This window comes from Furipterus horrens, unplaced genomic scaffold (assembly GCF_987537825.1).
Source record: "Furipterus horrens unplaced genomic scaffold, mFurHor1.1.pri manual_scaffold_12, whole genome shotgun sequence".
In the NCBI taxonomy this organism is placed as follows: domain Eukaryota; kingdom Metazoa; phylum Chordata; class Mammalia; order Chiroptera; family Furipteridae; genus Furipterus; species Furipterus horrens.
In genome coordinates this window covers 24,249,519-24,272,322 of record NW_028327182.1, presented here as the reverse complement: position 1 = coordinate 24,272,322, position 22,804 = coordinate 24,249,519, and the positions used below count along the sequence as shown (strand labels likewise).

Below are 22,804 nucleotides of genomic sequence, written 5' to 3'. Positions count from 1 at the left end.
AACAAACTATCAACAAAGGAATATTCTTAACCAGTGTTTAATGTGCACAAAAGTAAGGTCAGAGGAAGTTTATATTTCTCTGAAGCCTTGAGAAACACATTTTAAGTCTCAAGATAATTTGCTACTTAAAGTTCTATTCCCCTGAATTTTATAGAGGGTTTAATAGTGCATGAGAGATTTGGGTAATTGTTTCAACAGGCATATTTATATTAAATATTTATAGATAATTTTATTTATAAGTTTAATATTGTGATGAAGAGATATTTTAAAATAGTAACTGGAAATATTCTTTCCTGCACTTTTTTTTTGTCTTTTTCAGCAGTAGATTTGGGTTATTGCTCTCTTTTGCCCAACATATAGGAATATGTTGACCCACTTTTCCACTACATTCCCACCCCTGCCACACACAGAACTTTTCAGTTGTTACAGATCTAGTGTGATGCATGCCTTCCTTCCTTTATTCTTCTTTTTTAAACAATTATTCAAATTCTCTAGGACCAGTTGTCCTTGTATCCATAGAAAAATTTAATATTACTAGGGTTTGAAAGGCAGTCAGCAGTCATACATGCACAAAAATATGTTATATGGCAAACTTCTGGAATAGCCAAGTAAGGAACAAGGCAGACCCTCAAACTAATAAACAGCCTTTATCTGGAAAAATATATTTAAAAATACCCAAGCATTGAAAGTCTCTAAAATTTTCTAGAGGTATATAGCAAATGGGGAAAGAGTCATTCAAAAAAATCTACCAAATCTAAGCAAGAAGCAAGAGTCTGTGGAGTAGCCATGACCAGCTGCCCCATATAAATTGATCTGTCATAGGAAACTATCTCTGGTCTTGTATTCCAGACAGGTGCAATCAAGAAAACAGGACATTATATCCCTTCAGGGCCCAGTTTTTGGCTACATTTTCACCACAGATGGGACAAGATGCAGATGGTCTTCCTCTCTCCCAACCCCATGTTCTAGGCAGACACAGCTGAGATGAGTAGGATAGCCTTGCTTCACCCAGCCCTAACTTGACGGATGCAATTTCTACTCAAGAGATGGTAGGTGGAAACATTGGGCCCTGAACACTCACAACCCAACTAGCATTCATGGTAGAGTTTGCAAGCCAAAGAGGCAAACCAAGAAGACTCAGGCTCACCCATCCAGGTTCTAAAGTAGGTATGTCCTCCAGGAGAATGGGACTGCAATCCTCACCCTTAGCTGTTGTGAAGTGGTGCAAAGGTTCTGCCAGAAAGACAGGCCATAGCTCTACTTCAGGGGATAGACTTCACATAAAATATAACATGAAGAGTTCCATGCCTTAAGGTATTGTTCAAAATAACAGAGATGACTACAGAAAGCAATTTTAGCTCCTTGATACTATAGCTATAAGTGGAGAAGCAGAACAATAAAAAGTTTAACAAAAAGATCCAAGGAAAGAGTCAGCCAGGAAAAACCATTCTGAGATTATTAGTCACTTTCCAGGATTGGAAATGCTGTACATATGTGCTGGATAACATGCATTCAGAGACATTCAGAGTAGGGCATAGGGGAATACTCAGAAACACTCTACAAACTACATATAAATCAATCAACAGAAAGTGGAATCCTCACTTTCTTAAACCCCTGAAGCCAGGGGATAACATACAACCTCTGAGCAAATGTGAAATGAAAATAAGTAACATTGACCCAGGAGCAAATTTTTAGAAGCCTTGCTAAAAGAAATCATCATATAAATCCATATATGTCTGGAAATTTATGTGAAAGTCTAAGACTGCACATTTTGGCGAATGATAAGAGAGAGAAAATTCAAGCTACTAGTCCTTGGTTAAACAAGTGGCAAAAGGGTAAACTACTTGAACAGTAATAGCGGCATCCAGTGGTGAATGACAACAATTTATTGGGCTAATGAGGTTTAAGAACAACTTTTGTCCAATAAATGGATTATAGTGACCTAGGGGGTAATGTCTAGGGAACCATTCTAAAAAAAGAAAACAACAAAAAAATTCTGAACAGAGATAGCAGAAGCTACATACTAGAGTAGAAATAGATTTCAGCCATGTCACTAAATAAACAAATAAATAAATGACTGAGTTAATACCGACAGCATCAACACTTTAGTGAGGATACCAATATACAGAGTTGCCACAAAATATTTCCAAAAATGTCCAATTTAGAATAAAAATTTTGAGATATGACCTTTCCAAAAGGAAGTAGAAGAATAACTAATAGACATTTCTTTAGAAGGGGTCCAGATGTTAGTTAGCAGAGCAGAAAGACTTCAAAGCACTATTATCATATTTTCATAAATAATTTCAAAAAATTAAAGAGACAATACTCAAAGAAATAAGGAATATATAATAACAATATCTCATATAGAAAATATTATTAAAATATAAAAATTTTATAAAAGAACCAACTGGAAAGTTGGATCTGAAAAGTACAATATTTGCAATAAAAATTCACTAGAAAGGTTCCATAATAGTTTTATTTGAGACTAGAAAGAATCAGCAAACTTGGAAATAGATTAATAAATATTATATACTTTGAAAAATAGAGATTAAAAAAACAAAGAAAAAAGTTAAAGTTTCTCAGTGAAATGTGGCATCTGTGTAATGAGAGTAACAGAAACGAAAGACAGAAAAAAGACAGAAAATATTTGAAGAAGTAACTGCTGAAAACTTGTCAAATTTAATGAAAAATGTATCTCTTTAACCAAGAAATTCAATAAACTCCAAATAGAACAAATACAAAGAGATCCACGTCCTAACACATCAACTCAAAATGCGGAAAGTCAAACAAAAATCTTGAAAACAGTAGGAGATAAATCATTCATTACCTATAAGTGAACCCTAATAAGATTAACAGTTGACCTATCATCAGAAACTATGTAGTCCTAGATAATTAGTAGGACAAATTCAAAGTACAAAAAGTATAAAAATAAAAATAATAAAATTCTCAACCAAAAATTTTATGTCATCAAAACTTATTTTCTAAAATAAAGAATGAATAAATAAATAAATCTATTTTGATGCATATGAAAGCTTATTTAATATGTAGCCTGCAGACCAATCCTTCAAGAATTCCTGAAGAAATATTTTTAGGCTAAAAACAAGTCATACCAGACAGTAATCAGAATACACAGAAAAATAAAGAACCCTGGTAAAGGTAATTATACATACGTATGTAATTATAAGTCAGTATAATTATGTAGGACTTATTTAAGTAGAAATTTTATAATATGTAGGTAATATTGGGACTGTAAGACACATCTGTGTAGTATACTTGAGCACAAAAAAATGAGGATTTGAGAGAAGATATACCAAAATGTAACTAGAATCCATCAAAGAAATTAAGAAATGATTAACATGGTTGATATAACAAATTCTATAAATATATATGTGCTTTTCCTTCCTTTTCCAAGTTCTTTAACATACACAAGATGATATAAAGTTATAATTATACAATGTATTCTTGAGCTTGTTATATGCACAGATGTAATATGTTTAAAGACAGTAATACAAGGGTAGAGATAAAAGAGTTATATAGGAGTAAAGTTTCTACATTTCATGGGAATTTAGTAAAAACCTAACATAGTTTTTGATATGTTGTGGAGTTTACTGTATGCCCTAGTGAATAATTCAAATTCCCCCCCAAAACAATAAAATATTATTGAAAAAATTGTTAAAAACAAATAAATATTACGACATTTCATTTTATGAGCTGGAAGATTTAATATTGTTAACATGTTCATACTACCCAGAGCAGTCTACAAATTTAGTGCAATTGCCATCAAAATCCTAATGGTAATTTTCACATAAACAGAAAAAGCAGTTCTTTAATTCATATGGAATCACAAGACATGCAGAAAAGCCTAAACAATTTTGAGCAAGAAGAACAAAGCTGGAGGCATCACACTTCCTGATTTCAAAATGTACTATGAATGTGCAATAATCAAAACAGTATGCCGTTGCCATAAAAACATACATACAGACCAATGGAATAAAATAGCCCAGAAATAAACCCTTGAATATGTGGTCAACTGATCTTTGACAAGAATACCAAGAATACAAAATGGGAAAAGCATCGTTTCTTCAATAAATGTTGTTGGAAAAACTAAACAGCCAAATGCAGAAGAGTTAAATTGGACCCTTATCTTATACCATACACAAAATCAAGTCAAAATGAATTGAAGGCTTAAATATCAGACCTGAAACCATTAAACTCCTAGAAGAAAACAGTACGGAAAAGCTCCTTGACATTGGCTTTAGCAATTTTTTCTCGGCTGTGATACCAAAATCACAGACAACAAAAGCAAAAATAAAAGATGAGATCGCATTAAACTACAAAGCTTCTGCAAAGCAAAGGAAAGAATCACAAAGTTAAAAGACAACTTATAGAATAAGAGAAAATATTTCCAAAGCATATATAATTAAATAATGGGTGGTCCTGGTCAAGTGGCTCAGTTGGTTGGAACATCATCCCGTATACCAAAAAAGTTGTGGGTTTGATTCTTGGCCAGGGGGGCACATACCTGGGCTGCAGCTTGGATCCCCAGACATAGAACATGTGGGAGGCAACCCTTAGATTTTTCTCTCACACATTGGTCTCTCTCTTTCTTCCTCTCACTCTAAAATCAATAAACGCATCCTCAGGTGAGGATTTTAAAAAATGGGCGAAGGCCCTGATTAGACATTTCTCCAAAGAAGACAGACAAATGACCACCAGGTACATAAAAAATAATGCTCAACATCATGAATCGTCAGGGAAATGCAAGTCAAAACCACAATGAGATATTACTTCACACCTGTTAGAATGACTATTATTAAAAATAAAAAGAAGATAAAGGTGTTGGCAAAGATGTGAAGAGCAGTGAATTCTTATACACTGTTGGTGGTAGTGTAAATTGGTGTCAATTAATATAGAAAACAGTATGAAGTTTCCCCCCAAAATTAAAAGTTGAACTACCATATCATATAGTAATCTCACTTCTGGGTATTTAACAAAAGAATTGAAATCAGTATCTCAGAGATATCTGCATCCCTATGTTCATTGCAGGATCATATACAGATTGAAGCAAACTAAATGTGTACTGATGGATAAATTTTAAAAAATATGATATTTACTTACAATGGAATATTACTCATACTTTCAAAAGAAGAAATTCCTGTTAGTTGTGTCAACATGTTTGTACTGGGAGAATATTATGCTAGATAAAATTGACCAATCACAGAAAAACAAATAAAACATAATCTCATATATATCATAGTGCCAATAGTGAACAATATGTATTGTGTGTTTAAAACTATACTAAGAAGGTACAGTATCTCTTGTAGCCTTACCTCTTACACACACACACACACACACAAAAAGGGCATGAGTATACTTTTGGAAGTGACGGATATATTTATGGTATCAATTATACTGTTTGTGGTGATGATTTTACAGGTGTGCATTTATCTTCAAACTCACCAAGTAAATAAAAGCATATAGCTTTTACATGTATATAATACCTAATAAAGTGTTTTTTTTTAATTTTAAAAAGTCAATTGTTTTTATACACTAGGAATGAAGACTGAAAGATTGAAATTAAGAAAACCATTAAATTTACAATAGCATTAAAGAGAATAAAATAATTAAGAATATATTGAAGTGCTATGCACAAATACAGAAAATTACAAAATATTGTTGAAAGAAATTAAAGGAGGCCTAAAGAAATGGAAAAACACCCCAATGCTCCTATGGTAGATACTGTGCCTAAGGCGGTTTGATGTTGTAGTCCACACCGGCAACTCCTGCGGCGCACCTGAACCCAAGCTGTATCGACTCCGTCTTTCCCTTGGACCCTTAAGCTGCGAAGAGAGGGGGGGACTGCTGCATGGGCAACAGCAGACCCTCCATATTACCCTGCCCAGGCTCTGTAGCTTCAGTGTCATCGCAAGATGTCGATTCAACATGGGAGGAGACAGATACCATGTCACTCCCGAGTCGGACTGCACAGCCATTCTCGGCGGTGCAGATAGACTCTTAAGAAGCTACACCATCGTCTCTCGAGACGGACGGCTGCCGACGAGATACTGTGCTACATACTGTGAAGTGCTTATGGGCATTTGACTTGTTTATTTCTTTGTTTGTTTGTTTATGTATTTAAGGGCAAGACACAGAGCAAGAAACATTAATTTGTTGTTACACTTATTTATACATTCATTGGTAGCTTCTTGTAAATGCCCTGACCAGGGATCAAACCTGCAACCTTAGCGTATCGGAATGATGCTCTAACCAACTGAACTACCCAGGTAGGGCGACATTTAACATATTTTAGTGATGCAAGTTAATGGGCTATTTCTTTTTGGGGGGATCTAAACAACAAGTAGCACCATTTGTATCTCTGGATGAATGCAGTAAAGGCTCAGCTCCCTACAGCTGGATGTGAGACACACGATATAAGAAAATCACTGGCCAGAGCCACATACTTAAGCCAGGGTTTTTTTTAACCTTGGCAGTATTGACATTTTGGACAAGATCCCTTTTTTGTTGTTGGTGTTCAGAGGGAACTATCCTGTCCATTGTAGAACGTGTAGCAACACCGCTGGCCTTTACCTAACAGATCCAAGTCATACTCATTAGTTCCCCTCCCAGATTCCCTTCAGATCAACTTTACAACAAAAAATGTCTCCCAATATTTCCAAATGTCTCCCGGCTATAAAATAACTCCATGTAAGAACAACTGATTCAGACAATTAATGTAAGGGGCCTCAGAATTTATGATCATCTTGCTTTTCATAATCCAGGAAGCCTTCCTTATATCTTTAATCTATACGTTTCTGTTTGCTTGCCAATACAAAGTAAAATACTGCTACTGCCATTTACCTTGTTCCTAACTTTTGTCCAAACTTCTTGTCCCCTTCATTCCTAAATAAACTATTAGGCCATAAAAGAAGTGGCATATCTTTTTATATTATTTGTTGACTGTTGTCTTTACTAACATTGTATATTTGTGACCAGGAAAGATGTCATGTATTTTGTTTTCTTTGTGTGATTCTCAAAGTTTAAATGTTCACTTAATAGTATTTGTGGTTCCCAATAGTTTTACAGACACGCACGCACACACACACACACACACACACATGTAATTGTACATGGTTTGTAAACATGATAGGGAACTAAGAAAGTATCTTGATAAAAGAAATACAAAGATCATCTACCTTGGATGTGGTAATTTACCTATTTCTCAGTATTTTCTGTATTCTGATCATACAGTTTCTGGTGTATACTAGGAACAAATTCACATTTGGAGAATTACATATATTAAACAAAGTTCTGCCTATATGTTATCTTTAAACTTTTTCTATCTCTTGGCAATACACCTTTCATTTATTTTAAGTATGTAACTTGCTAACAAATTTTCTCCTGATCTCAGCATTTATAAACATAACAGACTTTTTGACTAATAACAGCAGAAATAATGGAGATATGGAGCCATATGAGGAAGTATATTTAGTGAATTTAATGAGGATCTAGGCTCTTTTGTATATTTTTTACTACTTGAAAGGAAGTTAGTAATTCTGGGATTGTAGCATTCATTGGGCTTTTTAAAGTCATAAAACATTCCAAAGGTTAAGCAAAGTCATTAAATGGTTCTAGGAGTTCATAAATTAGTCACTATAGATTTTTTTAATAAAGACACTTTAAAATAAAGCGCAATGATTTGGAATTGTATTGATTTATTCATTTAAATGTGCCAATATATATCCCCTTTAACTTTTCATTTAGATATATAACCAAGAAAATGTGAGTCCTACTAATTAAAATTTTGGTATTAAATTAGAGTATTTAAGTATATACTAATTGATTTTCATCTATAAAGCAAAAAGTACTAGGATAGATTTGACAAGAAATGTATCTTCTCTTATGTATCTAAGATGGTAGAATAATTTGGAGAAAATAACACTTGTTAAAAGTGTAAACATATATTTGAGTGGAGAAACATAAAATATTTCTTGAATAATTCTTGACGTGTCAAGTATGAAAATAAAATGCATCTCCCAAGTCCTGGCCAGGTAACTCAGTTGGTAGAGCATCATCCTGACACACCAAGACTGCTGGTTCAATCCCTGGTCAGGGCACATACAAAGAGCAACCAATGAATGCTTATTAAGTAGAACAACAAATCAATGTTTTTTCTCTCTTTATCTCTCAAATGAATACATTTAAAAATGTAAAAATAAATAAAATGCATCTTCTGTTCTATGACTTTAAGCTAAATTCAAAGTAAAACTGGTTAATTAATTGTACCATATAACTCAGGAATTTTTCTAAATTAATATATGTAAAGGAAAAAAAATTCTGGATTTAAAATTTTCTGAGCCAACTATAAGGTAGTGGAAACACAGAGAATGGAAGGGTACAGCATAGGACGAGGAACCTAATGGAGAAAAAGGAGTTTTTGTTGTTGTTTGTTTATTTTATTTATTTTAAGAGTTAAAATGTAGTTGGGCAAAGAGTATAACATGTCAAAGTTGAAAGAGGCAGATGACTAGGAAGAACTGAGATAAGCAGTTTGTGTCCAAACTACGTGAAACAAGGTAACAGTCTTGACTGGGTGTTTTTTCTCAACTCATGCCTGTGAATAGCACATGTGTCTTAGAGCTACTCATCTAACGTTTGGTAGGTGGGTACTGGAAAGGTACGGTTGTGTGGTTGGAAGTGGTATCACTAATGGTGACTAGCCATATAGGAATGTATGGAGGTGACCTGCACATATATATTTGACTACCTGCCCCATCAATGACTTTTGTGAAGCAAGGACCACTTATTTTGCACGTGTAGTCTCCCTAGACCGGCTGGAACCCTGTTTCCTTAGGCACCAGGAGCCTTTGTCTGAGCTCACTTGAACCCAAGCTCAATATATAGTAAGGTTTCTTTTTTTATTTTTAAGTGTTTATTTATTGGTTTTTAGAGATGGGGGAGAAAGGGAAAAAGAGAAGAGGTAAGAGAAAAGAAGGGAAGAGATGAGACAAGAAGAGAAGAGAAGAGAACATTGATTTGTTGTTCCATCTGTTTATACTTGCATTGGTTGCTTCTTGTATGAGCTCTGACTAGGGACTGAATCTACAGCTTTGGAGTATCAGGATGATGCTCCAATCAACTGAGCAACATGGCCAGGGCCAAAGATTTTTTTATTTATTTTACCTCAGCTACGATAACCAAGTGCTTGATTTGCTTTTCCAATGGCAAGTCTTCATTTCTGCATTCCCTACTGAATGATTACAGTATCTATAATCCTCTAGGTTCCACTGTAAAAGATCCTTCCTTACCTGATGACGCAAGTTTTCAGTTAAACATCATAACCTGAGGCTATTGCTCTATGAAGAACACTCCCTGAACAGAAAGCAAAAGCAATTTAGAGAAAAAAAATAGAAGACAGTACATAAGTAGAGCCATAGTTGTAAGTACAAAAAGGAAAAACAAAACAAAACACGAGTTTAGAATTAGTGGCTAGAGTGAGAGGTACTACATAATAACTGTGAAGAGACCTCTTCTTTCCTTAAAAAGGTATTGGCAAGAAATGAGAAACTTATCATTAAGCAATATTTTAAATTCTGAGATAAATCTACATTTCTTACAATGTTCTGTATGGTTCTCATCTTAATGACAATCATTATCACTTATAGCTTTTCATTACAGAAATACTATATAATGAGCCCATTTGGAAAAGAAAGTACACATTGTTTCAATAAAAGATACTTTTCCCTTACTCTCTAACTTCTATGTCTATTTTTTAAAGATTCATACTTTATTATTTTATTGAATTTATTGGAGTAAAATTGGTTCACAAAATCATACAGGTTTCAAGTGTACAACTCAACAAACATCATCTGCACACTGCATTGTATGCCCATTGCCCCAAGCAAAGTCTCTTTCCATCCACATTTTACCATCTTTGTCCACCTTGACCTACTGCATCCCCTTTTCCTCTGGCTATCACCACACTGTGTGTGTATAATAAACACACACACACACACACACACACATACACATATATATATATGATCTGTCCTGAAGTTTCTGGCCATGTGATATGAAAAATATAAAAAAAATTATTGAAGAAGATACAAGCTACAACAAGATACAAGAAACTTTGTACATAGGACAATGACACCTCAGTTTCCTTAAGAGTAGGCACCTTGGGACCTTACATAGTTCTCCCAATAGCCATGAGCTTCCCAGTCATATTTTCCTGAATCTAATCTATGGTCTGATATCTCTTCTCTTTCACAGGTGATTTTAGTTTTGGGAAAAGTCAGAAGTTGCAGGGTACCAAACCTGGGCTCTAGTGGGGCTGAATCACCTGGGTGATTTGATGTCTTGCCAAAAAACTCTGAATGTGATTTGATGCATGAGTGGCTGCATTGTTGTAATAAAGCTGCCAATCACCAGTTGCCCACAGCTGCAGTCTTCTGAATCATCTGAGTAGTTTCCTTTGAGGAATGTTCAGGCTTAATGCAAAATTTGATGCAGACTCATTGCTCTACTTTCTCAGTCATTCTGAATGTGACAGCCACACAGTACACATGCTCACTCAATGTGTCTACTGCCCCCACTGACTAGGACAGTGAAGTCCTCATTATTCACCTATGCACACTCTGGTCCACTCTCCTTGGCTGCAAGATTACATCAATGACACACAAACTGTTTCATTATATTAACAATGGCTGGACCTTTTCCAGACAGACCTCATATTATTTATATTAAAAAAATTTTTTTTGCTTAGTCCTTCACCATCTTTCATCCAGGCTCCCAACCCATCTCCCATGTAACACCTGTCAGTCTGTTCCATTTATCAATGCTCTGTTTCTATTTTGTTCATCAGTTTTTCGGTTCCTTAGATTACACATATAAGTGAGGTCATGTGATATTTGCCTTTCTCTGACTGGTTTATTTCACTTAGCATAATAATTCCCAGCTCCCTTCATGTTGTTTAAATGGTTAAGACTTCCTGCCTTTTACATCCATGTAGTATTGCATTTTATAACTCTACCACAGTTTTTTAATCCACTCACCTACTGATGAGCACATGGACAATTTCCAGATCTTGGTTGTTGCCAATACAGTAAAATTGCAGTAAACATAAGGGTGCATGTGTTCTTTCAAAATAGTTTTGGGTTTCTTCGGATATATTTACAGAAATGGGACCACTCAGTCATAAGGCATTTCCATATTTAATTTTTTGAGGAAACCCCAATCTATTTTCCACAGTGGCTGCACCAGTCTGCATTTCCATCAACAGTGCACTAGGTTTCTCTTTTATCCACATCCTCACCAGCACTTGTTGTTTCTTGATTTATCATTGATGGCCATTTTGCCAGGTTTGAGATGATATCTCACTGTGGTTTTAACTTGCATATCTCTGATGATTAGTGATGTGAAGGATTATTCATATTTCTACTGGCCATCTATATGTCTTCTTTTGGGTAAGTGTCTACACAGGTCTTTTGCCCGTTTCTTAATTGGGCTGTTTGCCTTCTTGGTCTTGAGTGTACAGGTCTTTTATATATTTTAGAAATTAACCCCTTATCAAATGTTCTCCCATTCAGTGGGTTCCCCTTTCATTTTGTTGATGGCTTCTTTTGCTGTGCAAAAGCTTTTAGTTTGATGTAGTCCTATTTGTTTATTTTTTCCTTTTTTTGCCCTTGCCCAAGGAGATATGTCAGCAAAAATATTGCTACCAAAAAGTGTCTGAAATTCTATTGCCCATGTTTTATTCTAGGATTTTCATGGTTTCCCAAGTTACAATTAAGCTTTTAATCTTTTTTACTTTTGTGTATGTGTAAGAAGGTGGTCTCGTTTTTTTGTTTTCTGTTTGTTTTTTTGCATGTATCTGTCCAATTTTCCCAATACCATTTATTTTATAGACATTTTTAACGCTATTGTATGTTTTTACCTCCTTTGTTAAATATCAATTGACCATAATGTGTGGTTCTATTTTTGGACTCTGTATTCTGTTTCATTGATCTATATGCCTGGTCTCTGCCAGTACCATGTTGCTTTTATGACTATGGCCTTGTAGTATTGTTTGATATCATGTATTGTGATTTTTCCAACTTGATTCTTCTTTCTCAAGATTGCTATGGCTATTCAGGGTACTTTGTGGTTTCACATAAATTTATGAAATATTTGTTTTATATCTGTGAGACATACTATTGGTATTTTAATAGGAATTTTATTGAATCTATAGATTACTTTGGGTAATATAGACATTTTAATGATGTTATTTTTTTTCTGTTCATGAATGTGGTACTTGTGTTAACTTATCTGTATCTTCCTCGGTTTCTTTCTTCAGTCTGCACCTTATAATTTTCTGAGTACAGGTCTTTTACCTCCTTGGCAAAATTTTTTTCCTAGGAACCTTAGTTTTTGCTTCCAATAGTAAATGTGACTGTTTTCCTAATTTCTCTTTCTGATAGTTCATTATTGGTACATAAAAATACCATTGATTTCTGAATATTAATTTTGTATACTGCCATTTTCCTGAATTAATTTATTAGATTTAGTATTGTAGTTTTGGGTGGATTCTTAGGATTTTCTATATGTGATAACATGTCAACTGTGGTTAATGACATCTGAGTTTTATTTCTATAATTTCATATTCTCTGATTAAAAATTGTGCTAATATGAAATTTAAATCATAATGAAAGTAATACTAATATAAAAGCTTTTTCTGAACTTATTAACTTGTGGCACAATTTGTATTGTGAACTGCCAATAAGACACAGCATATACTACAGTGTACCACGCAATATGGGGAGGAACCAAACCTGCTCCTAGGGATTATGCAACTATTATTCATCAGGCAAAATGTATCCACCTACAGACTAGCTGTGCACAGACTCAGATGTATGTACATATATAATTTTTGAACTTACAAACCTCTGTGCTTTTCTGTTTTTTCCCCTGGAGATTTAGCCATCTTTTCTTCTTACTGTTCAGATTAAAATACTGTCAAAACCAGGCATGATTCTCCATTATTTGTTTTTATTAGGGTAACATTTACCTTCATTTGAACAGTCATTGGCCACAAATCTTCAGATGTTGTGTTAGAATGTCAACTTCCTGATATATAACAATATATAGAATTCTCAATAGAATGCATCTAATTCCGAATTATGTAACTGAATGACCATTAGGTCTAAAAAGGTTTACTTAAAAGAAATCAAAAGAAAATAAAATCAGTATATACCATTTCTAAATTGCCAATATTAAACATTAGAGTGTTCATGAACAAATTTAATTCTGTTTTGCTGACAAATAAAGCAGAGCAAAATGCAATGATTTTCATCTGTTTAGTAGTACTGTAGCACACAAATGTCATTTTCTGGAACCATATCTATCAGACTAAATGACTGAATTTACATCAGCTATTTGATGGAATAAAATAAAGTCATTTAAATAGGACATACCCAGTGGATCAATGCTTCCTGCTTTGAAAATGAATACCTTAGTTTTCCCTAGGCATTTATGTGGAAACAAGAGATCATTATTCTATGACAGTGTTTCATTCCATTGACATTTCTAAACAGCAAAAGCTTCTTGCTCTGTGGGTCTATGAGTTTGTTCACAAATAATATGTAGATTATTGGTAGAAGAAAATCCATTCTTTTGAAAAATGTGCATTTTAACTAATATTAAATCTGATTTGTCAACTGTTTTAACTCTTTCCTTTTTCATAAGTGAAACATCACTGAAAAATGTATATTAACTCTTTTAGGAGACAAGGATACTCTTATTGACTAAATGACTAACTGATTCATTAAACAATGCCTTACCAGCCTACAAAAATAAATTGAACTTCAAAAGGTGCCAAACCTGCAACCATAGAACATCTCTGGCACTAAAATAATCAATAAAACTATTCTATTTTCTATTTTTGTGAAGGAATTTATTGCTATTTACTAGAGTTGCTAGGCCTTGTTTTTAGATTTTTTTTTTCTTTTAAGGATACTCCATAGACCTGAATGATACCGCCTGCCAAGAATAAAAAATAACTGCTATTTTAAAGGTTCAGGTTAGAATGAAACAGTGTGGCCAATTATAAGTAATGTTTTAAAATTCTCAGAAAGATACTACCATGTAGAAATCATAGTGGCCTAGGGCAGTCAGAAATCTGATTTTTCTTTTTGAGCCGTGACTTAGTGTTGAATCCTAACCCAAATAGAAAGTTTATATAAAAGTTTTTTTTTCATATTCTATGAGTTTTAGGGATCTTTCTCTGAAGTTATGTTAGTATATTAACACATAGAAAACTGTATTTACCACTGCATTACTTTGGACATAAATACAGACATGACAAAATATGAATATTCCTCACTTTCAATAGTATATACCATTGTTTCATTCAACAAACTTTTTATAATCTTTGAGCTTTCTGCAGGACAAAATCTCTTTAGGACAGGTAACAAGGTGTCTGTCACATGTCTTTCCTTTCCCCATTCTACTCTAAATATAGTTTTTCTTTAACAGCACAGAAACAGTGGTTTTCTTTCCATGGTCTTAGACACATTAAAAAAAGTTATATGTGCTCTTTCCAATATCAAATGCATCTTTGCTTTGCATTGTTATTTACTGTTATATATTCCAGAAGACTCAGTTTTACTTTTCAATATTATTAATAATATACAAATACATTTTTACTAAAAATTCCTTCTTTTTATATTAAATTATGTGATGAAATATTTTTTTTCCATTTAAAATGCACATTAGATCATCAATTACAGGGACGTTTTTACTAGACCTTTTACTGGGCTTGTGTGAAAACTATAGTAGTGAGGTACCCACGCCCTCATCCCAGTCCTAAGTGGTGATCTTGTTAACTTTCCTCTGTCTTGCTTAAGAGAAGAGTAATCCACATTTTTCATCTACTAACAGTCAACAAATTCATGCTCACAGTTGCACACAACTAGCAGGCACTACAAAGGACATCAGAAGACTAAAATCTTCTCTCTCTTAAAAGCTGAAATATCCAAGTTCCATGGTGAATACTTAGACCCCAGAATTCTGAACCTTTTTTAAATCTCTGAAAACCATTCTTTTTCTGTGCTGCAACTGATTTTCCTGGACTTATTAGCCTGTGCCTATCACCATTTTCTGTATCTGTACAATCACATTGGAATTGGGACCTGCCTTACTCCAGTCACTACTGACATTATCTGCCCTATGCTTCTGGTAACTTGAATTAATTATCCCTAATGACTTAATACAAAAAATACAAAAACTAAAATTAAAAAAAAATATTTAAGCTAAGTGTCAATCATCCAGGGCAATAAGTATTCAGAAGTCTATGTGGTATTGGGAAGCTTTACTTTATAAGGCAGAGAAGGAAAACTCTGACTCCAAAAAACCTCCGCTGCCTTGCGGCATACCTCTTCAGGGGAAAGGCTAAGGGAGTAAACCCCGACAGAAAATCCGGAGCCGGAGTCCCTAAGGCGGTTTGACGTTGTAGTCAACACCGGCAACTCCTGCGGCGCACCTGAAACCAAGCTGTATTGACTCCGTCTTTCCCTTGGATCCTTCAGCTGCGAAGAGAGGGGGGGTCTGCTGCATGGGCAACAGCAGACCCTCCATATCACCCTGCCCAGGCTCTGTAGCTTCAGCTTCACTGGAGAGAACACTCCAGCGTCATCGCAAGATGTCGATTCAACACGGGAGGAGACAGATACCGTGTCACTCCCGAGTCGGACTGCACAGCCATTCTCGGCGGTGCAGATAGACTCTTAAGAAGCTACACCATCGTCTCTCGAGACGGACGGCTGCCGATGATGATGATGATGACTTTATAAGGGCACATAAGTTTGTAAACTTTGTACATTCATGTGTGTGAGGCCAAGGGTGTTTGTTTGCTAATTTTACTTTAGTACTATTGGTTGGAAGCAGCTTTCTTAATGAGGCTGATTATCTCATCAAGTCACTAGTATATATTTAATCTCTAGGCAGCAATAACATCATTCAGTTCTGGGGCCTGGACCACGGCCTTATGTGGAGGGGACTTCAGGTATCACAGATGGAATTCTATGCATCACATAATCCCAAAGTAACGAAAGTTTTAGGTAAGATATAGTTGAGTAAATCATAGATCACTGTCCCTAGTCTTGAAGACACCCATAGAAGTATAGCACATTCCAAGATTTTGATTTATAACTCAAAGTGGATAAGAACTCCAGAAGAGTTCAATATAGATACTATTAATTATCTCTTTTAATTAGACTAGAAATTTTTCATTTTAAAGTTGTGATGAAGCAATCACCTTTATTGTATATCTTTCCAGATACTAAAGTACTTATTGTCATGGTTAGTATTGCTTGAAAGATATACGATTGCCTGTCAAAGTCTTCTAAGAATCATACTCTTTATTTTCTAAAGTTCAAGGTAAAAATCTTGGGCCCTCTAAATAAAGATGGTTTTCTAATTTTATTTTAAAATAGCTTATGTTACTTATTACATATTTTGTGCTTACATAGCACCAATTATGTCTTAACAGTCTTGCAGGTAAAACTTGTCTGAAGATTTTGAAAATATTAGATATTTTCATCAATCTTTAGATCTTCCTTTTTCTTTTTTTGCCAACTTTTTTTGTCTTTATTATATTTTAGTTCTTCCAATTTTGATAAAATATATTCGCATCTTCATTTGGCTTCTTGTTTATTTGTATTTAGCTTTGGCATTCCAGGGCCACCCAGAAACAATGCACACCTTTTATATATGCTAGAATGATAGTTCATGATTATTCACATTTTGTCGCATTAGAAGGGCTATTTGTATTATACAACAGGTATCATTTAATCATGATTTTTAATTCTGAACTCTCTGCCATCTGCTTGGCAACTGAAAGCAGCATCCATGTGTGAGTGCATCTCTAGCCATGTTGGCCAGGCCAGTGTCCAGATTGGCAACGCCCCCTGAGAGCTCACTGCCTGGAACATGGCATCCAGCCCAATGGCCAGATGCCAAGTGACAAGACCATTGGTTGGGGCGGGGGGAGATGACTCCTTCAACACCTTCTTCAGTGAGACAGGTGCTGTCCAGCATGTTCCCAGGGCAGCGTTTATAGATCTGGTAGTAACAGTCATTGATGAAGTTCACACTGGTACCTACGGCCAGCTCTTCCACCCTGAGCAGCTCATTATGGGAAGATGCTGCCAATAACTATGCCCTCAGGTACTACACCATGGGCAAGGAGATCATTGACCTCGTGTTGGACCATATTCAGAAACTGGCTGACGAGGCCACTGATCTTTAGGGCTTTTTTTGTTTTCCACAGCTTTGGTGTGGCAACCGGTTCTGGGTTCACTTTCTTGCTGATGGAACATCTCTATCAATTATGCGAGGAACTCTAAGCTGGAAATCTCCATCTACTCAGCCCCCCATGTTTCCACAGCTATAGTTAAGCCCTACATATCCATCCTCAGCATGTGTACCACCCTGGAGCGTTCTGATCATGCTTTCATGGTTGACAATGAGGCCATCTATGACATCTGCCATAGAAACCTTGATATTGAGTGCATAATCTATACTAACCTGAATAAGTTAATAGTTCATATTGTGTCTTTCATCTCTGCTTGCCCCTGATTTGTTGGAGCCCTGAATACGGATCTGACCAAATTTTAGACAAACCTGGTATCCTAGCCCCGTATCTACTTCCCTCTGGCCAGATGTGCCCATGTCATCTTTTCTGACGAAGCCTACCATAAACAGCTTTTTGTTGCAGAGATCCCCAATGTGTGCTTTGAGCTAGCCAAGCAGATGTTGAAATGTGACCCTTGTCATGACTTAAATACATGGCTTGTGCCTGTTGTGCTGTGGTGATGTGGTTCCCAAAGATGTCAGTGCTGCCACTGCCACTATTGAGACTAAGTATAGCATGCAGTTTATGGACTGGGGTCCCACTGGCTTCAAAGTTGGCATTAATTACCAGACTCCCACTGTGGTATCTGGTGGAAACCTGGCCAATGCACAGTGAGTGAGCTGTGTGTGCATGCTGAGCAACACTGCAGGTGTTGTTTTGGCTTGGGCTTGCCTGAACCACACGTTTGACCTGATGTACACCAAGCATGCCTTTGCCCACTGGTACATGGGTGAAGGCATGTAGGAAGGGGAGTTTCATGAGGCCTGTGAGGACCTGGCTGCCCTTGAGAAGGAGTATGAGGAGGTTGGTGTGGATTCTTTTGAAGTAGAGGAGTACTAAAGGTAAAATATCGCAGTATGCTCCTTTTACAGGGAAGCTTATTCTGTTTTAAACATTGAGAAATTGTAATCCAATCAGTTAATTTGTATCTAACAGTGTATACTCTCATATACAATTACTGGCCTATGCTTTAATTTTTAAAACAGTTCTTTGTTATAAACCCAACCTGTTAATTTCTCTGATGGGTTTGAATAATGTATTCTGTCTCAAAAATTAAAAAATATTTTTAATTCTGAGAAATTTGTAAGTTTTCAAATGTTATGAGCCTTTTGTCTCATCTGAAAAATTACCAAAAAAAAAAAAAAAATTTGACCACTTTATTTTTTATGAATTTAAAATAAAGTACTATTTGTGAATAAATTTTTCATTGCCTGGAAATTGTTGTGCTCTAACAAATATTATAATCCTTTGCTCTTAGAACTTTAGTTAATAATATTTCATTATCATTCCTATACATATTTCTAGTATTTCTAGGTATCTTTCAAAAACTTTATTTTGGGAAATTAACCAAATAATAACTTTATGTTACTTCAGATATTTTGTCTAAGATTTCAATGTATACTACTTGGAAGTAGACTCCAAATAGTATAAAAATTTGGCAAACAGGCAACATTCAAGGAGAAATTAATAAATTTGTGAAATTTATTAATAAAACAATAATGTACTGCATAATAAAACTCATTTCAGACATTACTAACTTTCCTTGGTTTGCTTTGTGTGTGGACAAGGCAGCCATGGAGAGGATAATTTGCGTGAAGGATAAAAGGATAGTACACATTCTTAAAAAAATGAAGCACAGTTATTTATATTTAATTATCCTTACATGATTATCCTTACATAATTTGTTTTGAATTTAAGAACACACACATACACATGCATATATACATATAAAAGAAATATTTTCCCACAGTACATGAGCTAGTTAAAGAACTGGCATCATTTTATATTTTAACTTATATATGGAAACATAGAAGCATTTAAAAATGTGTGCTGGTTTTAAAGGTTCACTTGAAAAATAAAACAACCTACTAAAAAAGAGGATTTAAATGACAGTTTACCTAGACACCAACCGGGATTTTGGTGAAAATTTCTTGAAATACCCTTATTAATATAGAAGTTTGTATAACTGATCAATATGGTTGCTTAGATTTCTCTATAGCAAGCACAGGGTGTGTTTTTCAAAATGTATTGAGTGAGTATACCATCAGCTAGCAAAATGTATAGAGGTCATGCTTGCACCAATGGTTCTGTACAGGTAAATGATCATTAAATTCAATGTCCTTATCATATATGTTCACACACAGTTAAACACAGTCTCAGGTGAGCCCATTTAAACAATGGCATAACAATTTTCTGGTCTCCTAAGAATTCTTATACTTTATTTCTTTACAACTATTTTGTTTTTTTCCCCTGTATCAGTGGCTATAAATTCCTTGAGATGGGAAATAAAAAAGTGGTAAGAAGACAGAGTAGCTATAAGATTGGCATTTGAGGCAGGCAGGTATATGGACAATTACACATCAAACAAACATTTTACACATTCTCTTCTCCTAATTACTTAGAATGAATAGTAGTGAAAATACAAATCTAGATTTATTTTGTAAATGCATTTTCTTTGTTTTTAACCATAATAATCAATATAAACACAAATGGAAGAGAAAAAACTAAACATCTACAAATCTAACTAGCCTATTTAAAATTTCCCTATATTACTTTTTATGCTAGGTGTTACATTAATGTGCCTTTAAGCCTTCCTATATACATTTAATAGTATGCCAGGAGTCTTTGTTCATGCAACTGCATTCATCATGATGTGCATAATGTCCCATCGAAGGAGTAATAGAAAGAACTGCTTATTGCTTCAGACTTAGTATTTTCTCTTTGTCTTCATATTTATTAATCATTAATCATAGGCCACACATCACACTAAGAGTCTCTATGTCGTAATTTATATAAGGATTATTTTCAGTTATTCCTCATATTAAATAATGCTATGGTAACAACATTATGCTTGTATTATTTTACATTTTCTCTATTATATTTTGAAATTGAAGTACCTGAAGCAGAATTACCATGTCGAAAGTTATAAATATGTCTTGACTCTGACTTTATATTGTACATATATTTTACCAAACACTTGAACAAAGTTCCACATACTAAACAAGTTGTACCAGCTTCTAATGCTACCATCTTTATACAAGAGTACTCTTTTCAGCACTTCTAGTTCTTAAATCAAACATTTAACAAGTTCATATATGAAGTTTTATAAATACATGGACCATTCTGATCATATTTTCAATTAATACTCCTAGATCACTACAGGAAAGACATACGTTTTCTAAACCTGTCTTCAGGGTAACTTCTCTTTTGCCTCTACGTGTTTTTTTCAGGGACTGTGTATTGAGGAGCATTGTGAGCAAGCACTCTGCAGAATGCAGGAAACTAAGGTGAGTAATAAAGACTGATGAACTAATAAGGCATCTTTTATGCTAAATGTCACATAATTAATAAATACAGGCTCTAGAATTCAAGTCCAGTAATGAGTAATTCCACACCTCTGTTATAGCAATAGGTAACTTAAACTATATGAGACTAGGTGGTATATATAACTTTAAAAAAATTAATACATTCATTTAGTCTTACTGATATGGCACATAATTATATCAAACAATTTATAAGAAGTCCCACATTTGATCTTATAAATTTATATAAATATGCAATTATAAAAATTTACAAACTTTCCATTTGTATAATATTTTTTTAAAATTTCATTTAAATTAAGAGAAAATAAATGTTTTGGCCATAATATTTTGGAGGTCATAAATTTCTATTTCCATCATACAAGAGTAATACTTATAGGCAGTTAAGAGTCCATGATCCCAAACAGAAAACACTAAAAAAAAGTATCTATTTGTGGTTTAAGATTCTGCTTCCTTTGAATTTCTGTTGTAATATGCTGAAAATATCAACCACAAGCCCTTTTAAAACTCTGTGCTGACAACTTTTTCTTTTACCTTTAAAATGTTGCAACTAACATTTAAGAAAAAACATAGATATTTAAACAGAATTATATTTTTGTGAGTGCTTGATAAGAATGTGGTTTTCAACTACCTTGTGTAATTTTAATACAGTTAGGAAGTTTTGTTTTTTTTTTTAACAAAAAGTAAGCCACATATCATGTACTTTATTCTTTCATTACTGCATAATGCAAAGACCAAAATCCTGTTTTCTCTGCTATCAGTTAATAAAACATTTCCTGAATTATTTAACTTCCTTACAAATTCAAACCATTTTTGTTTTTATCTTTTTTCTGTCAACAGTCAAATTCCACAGGGAAACACTATTTATGTTCATGTTTGCTTTTATTTAAAATTGTTTGATTTTAAAACGTGTAGCATGAGCAGCACTGTTTGTTTGACTCTGGCTGATATATGTTATTATGGGTTGACTTTGAGTAAATTGCCATCTTGTTTGCTTAAAAAAGAAAGATAGAGCTAATTGAATGAAAACACCATACAAAGGATCACAACAGTCCATTTTCTTTATTTGAAATATGTCAGCACTGAAATATGAATCTGAAAGTACCATATGTAAAATATAGCAAAGATTAAAATGCTTCTGGAGGATATCTTTTGTTTAAAATATGATAATTTACATGCAAGAAATCACATTAATTTTCTATGCCAAGCACATTTTATATCTCAGAAGGGGAGTTATTGACTTAATATTCATAGAGGCATTTTTGTTGTTTTAAATCGTTACATTATCACTGTTGCTTTAGTCTGTTAATGTTTTCTTCATATTAATCAAAAGCCTGAAGAGCATATATGTTTACTGTCAAATGCCCTTATAGTTAATAAAGTCTTATATTTTCCTTTAGTTTGTTAGAATATTTCTTAATGCTATTAACTTCTCTTTTAAGATTAATAATATTTTCAGTTTTGTTTATAGAAGTTAAAAACAAATAATAGAGAGATCAAAAAAGATGACAGAGCTTTTTAAGAGATGTGCAGTACTGGTAAAGATAAGCAATATTGTAATAGTCTCTATATGACTTATCTATTTTTAGTTTATATTACAAAAAGCACCAATTTAAACAATATTCCACACTGTTGTGAATAACTCAATTTTGTAAGTCATTATCTGGTTCTGTAACTATTTGTTAAAAATTAAAATTTTGAAGAAACAATGAATAATTTGCATTGCAAAGTACTTCAAACATGTATGATTAAGTTTCTCCCTTCATGAGGTTCTCTAAATTAACCAAATGATCCAATTAACCAAGACAACCATTGTTTATCTGAATTGTGTAGGCCTCAAACTCAACCCAGACATTGCCGGTTTAGTTTGTAGACATGGATTAATAATCTTTTGTCACAGACAAAAGTTATTCCCCGAATAATCGTTTCTTCTCATCTTTCCAGTGTCTTCACGTCACACTTAGTGTCAGGTCTTCACTATTGTTAGTCTTCTGTAGGGGGACTTTATTTTTTTCTCTGGCTGATTTTTCCTGACCTTGAGTTGATGGAGAGTTCTCTCAGAATTTATTTTATTAATTTGATAAACTTGTCAACATGT

General features: G+C 34.2%; 1 pseudogene; it reads left to right on the top strand.

The window, feature by feature from the left end:
- Positions 1 to 16,881: 16,881 nt before the first annotated feature.
- On the top strand, positions 16,882 to 18,130 carry LOC149995953 (tubulin alpha-1B chain-like; annotated as a pseudogene).
- Positions 18,131 to 22,804: the final 4,674 nt, after the last annotated feature.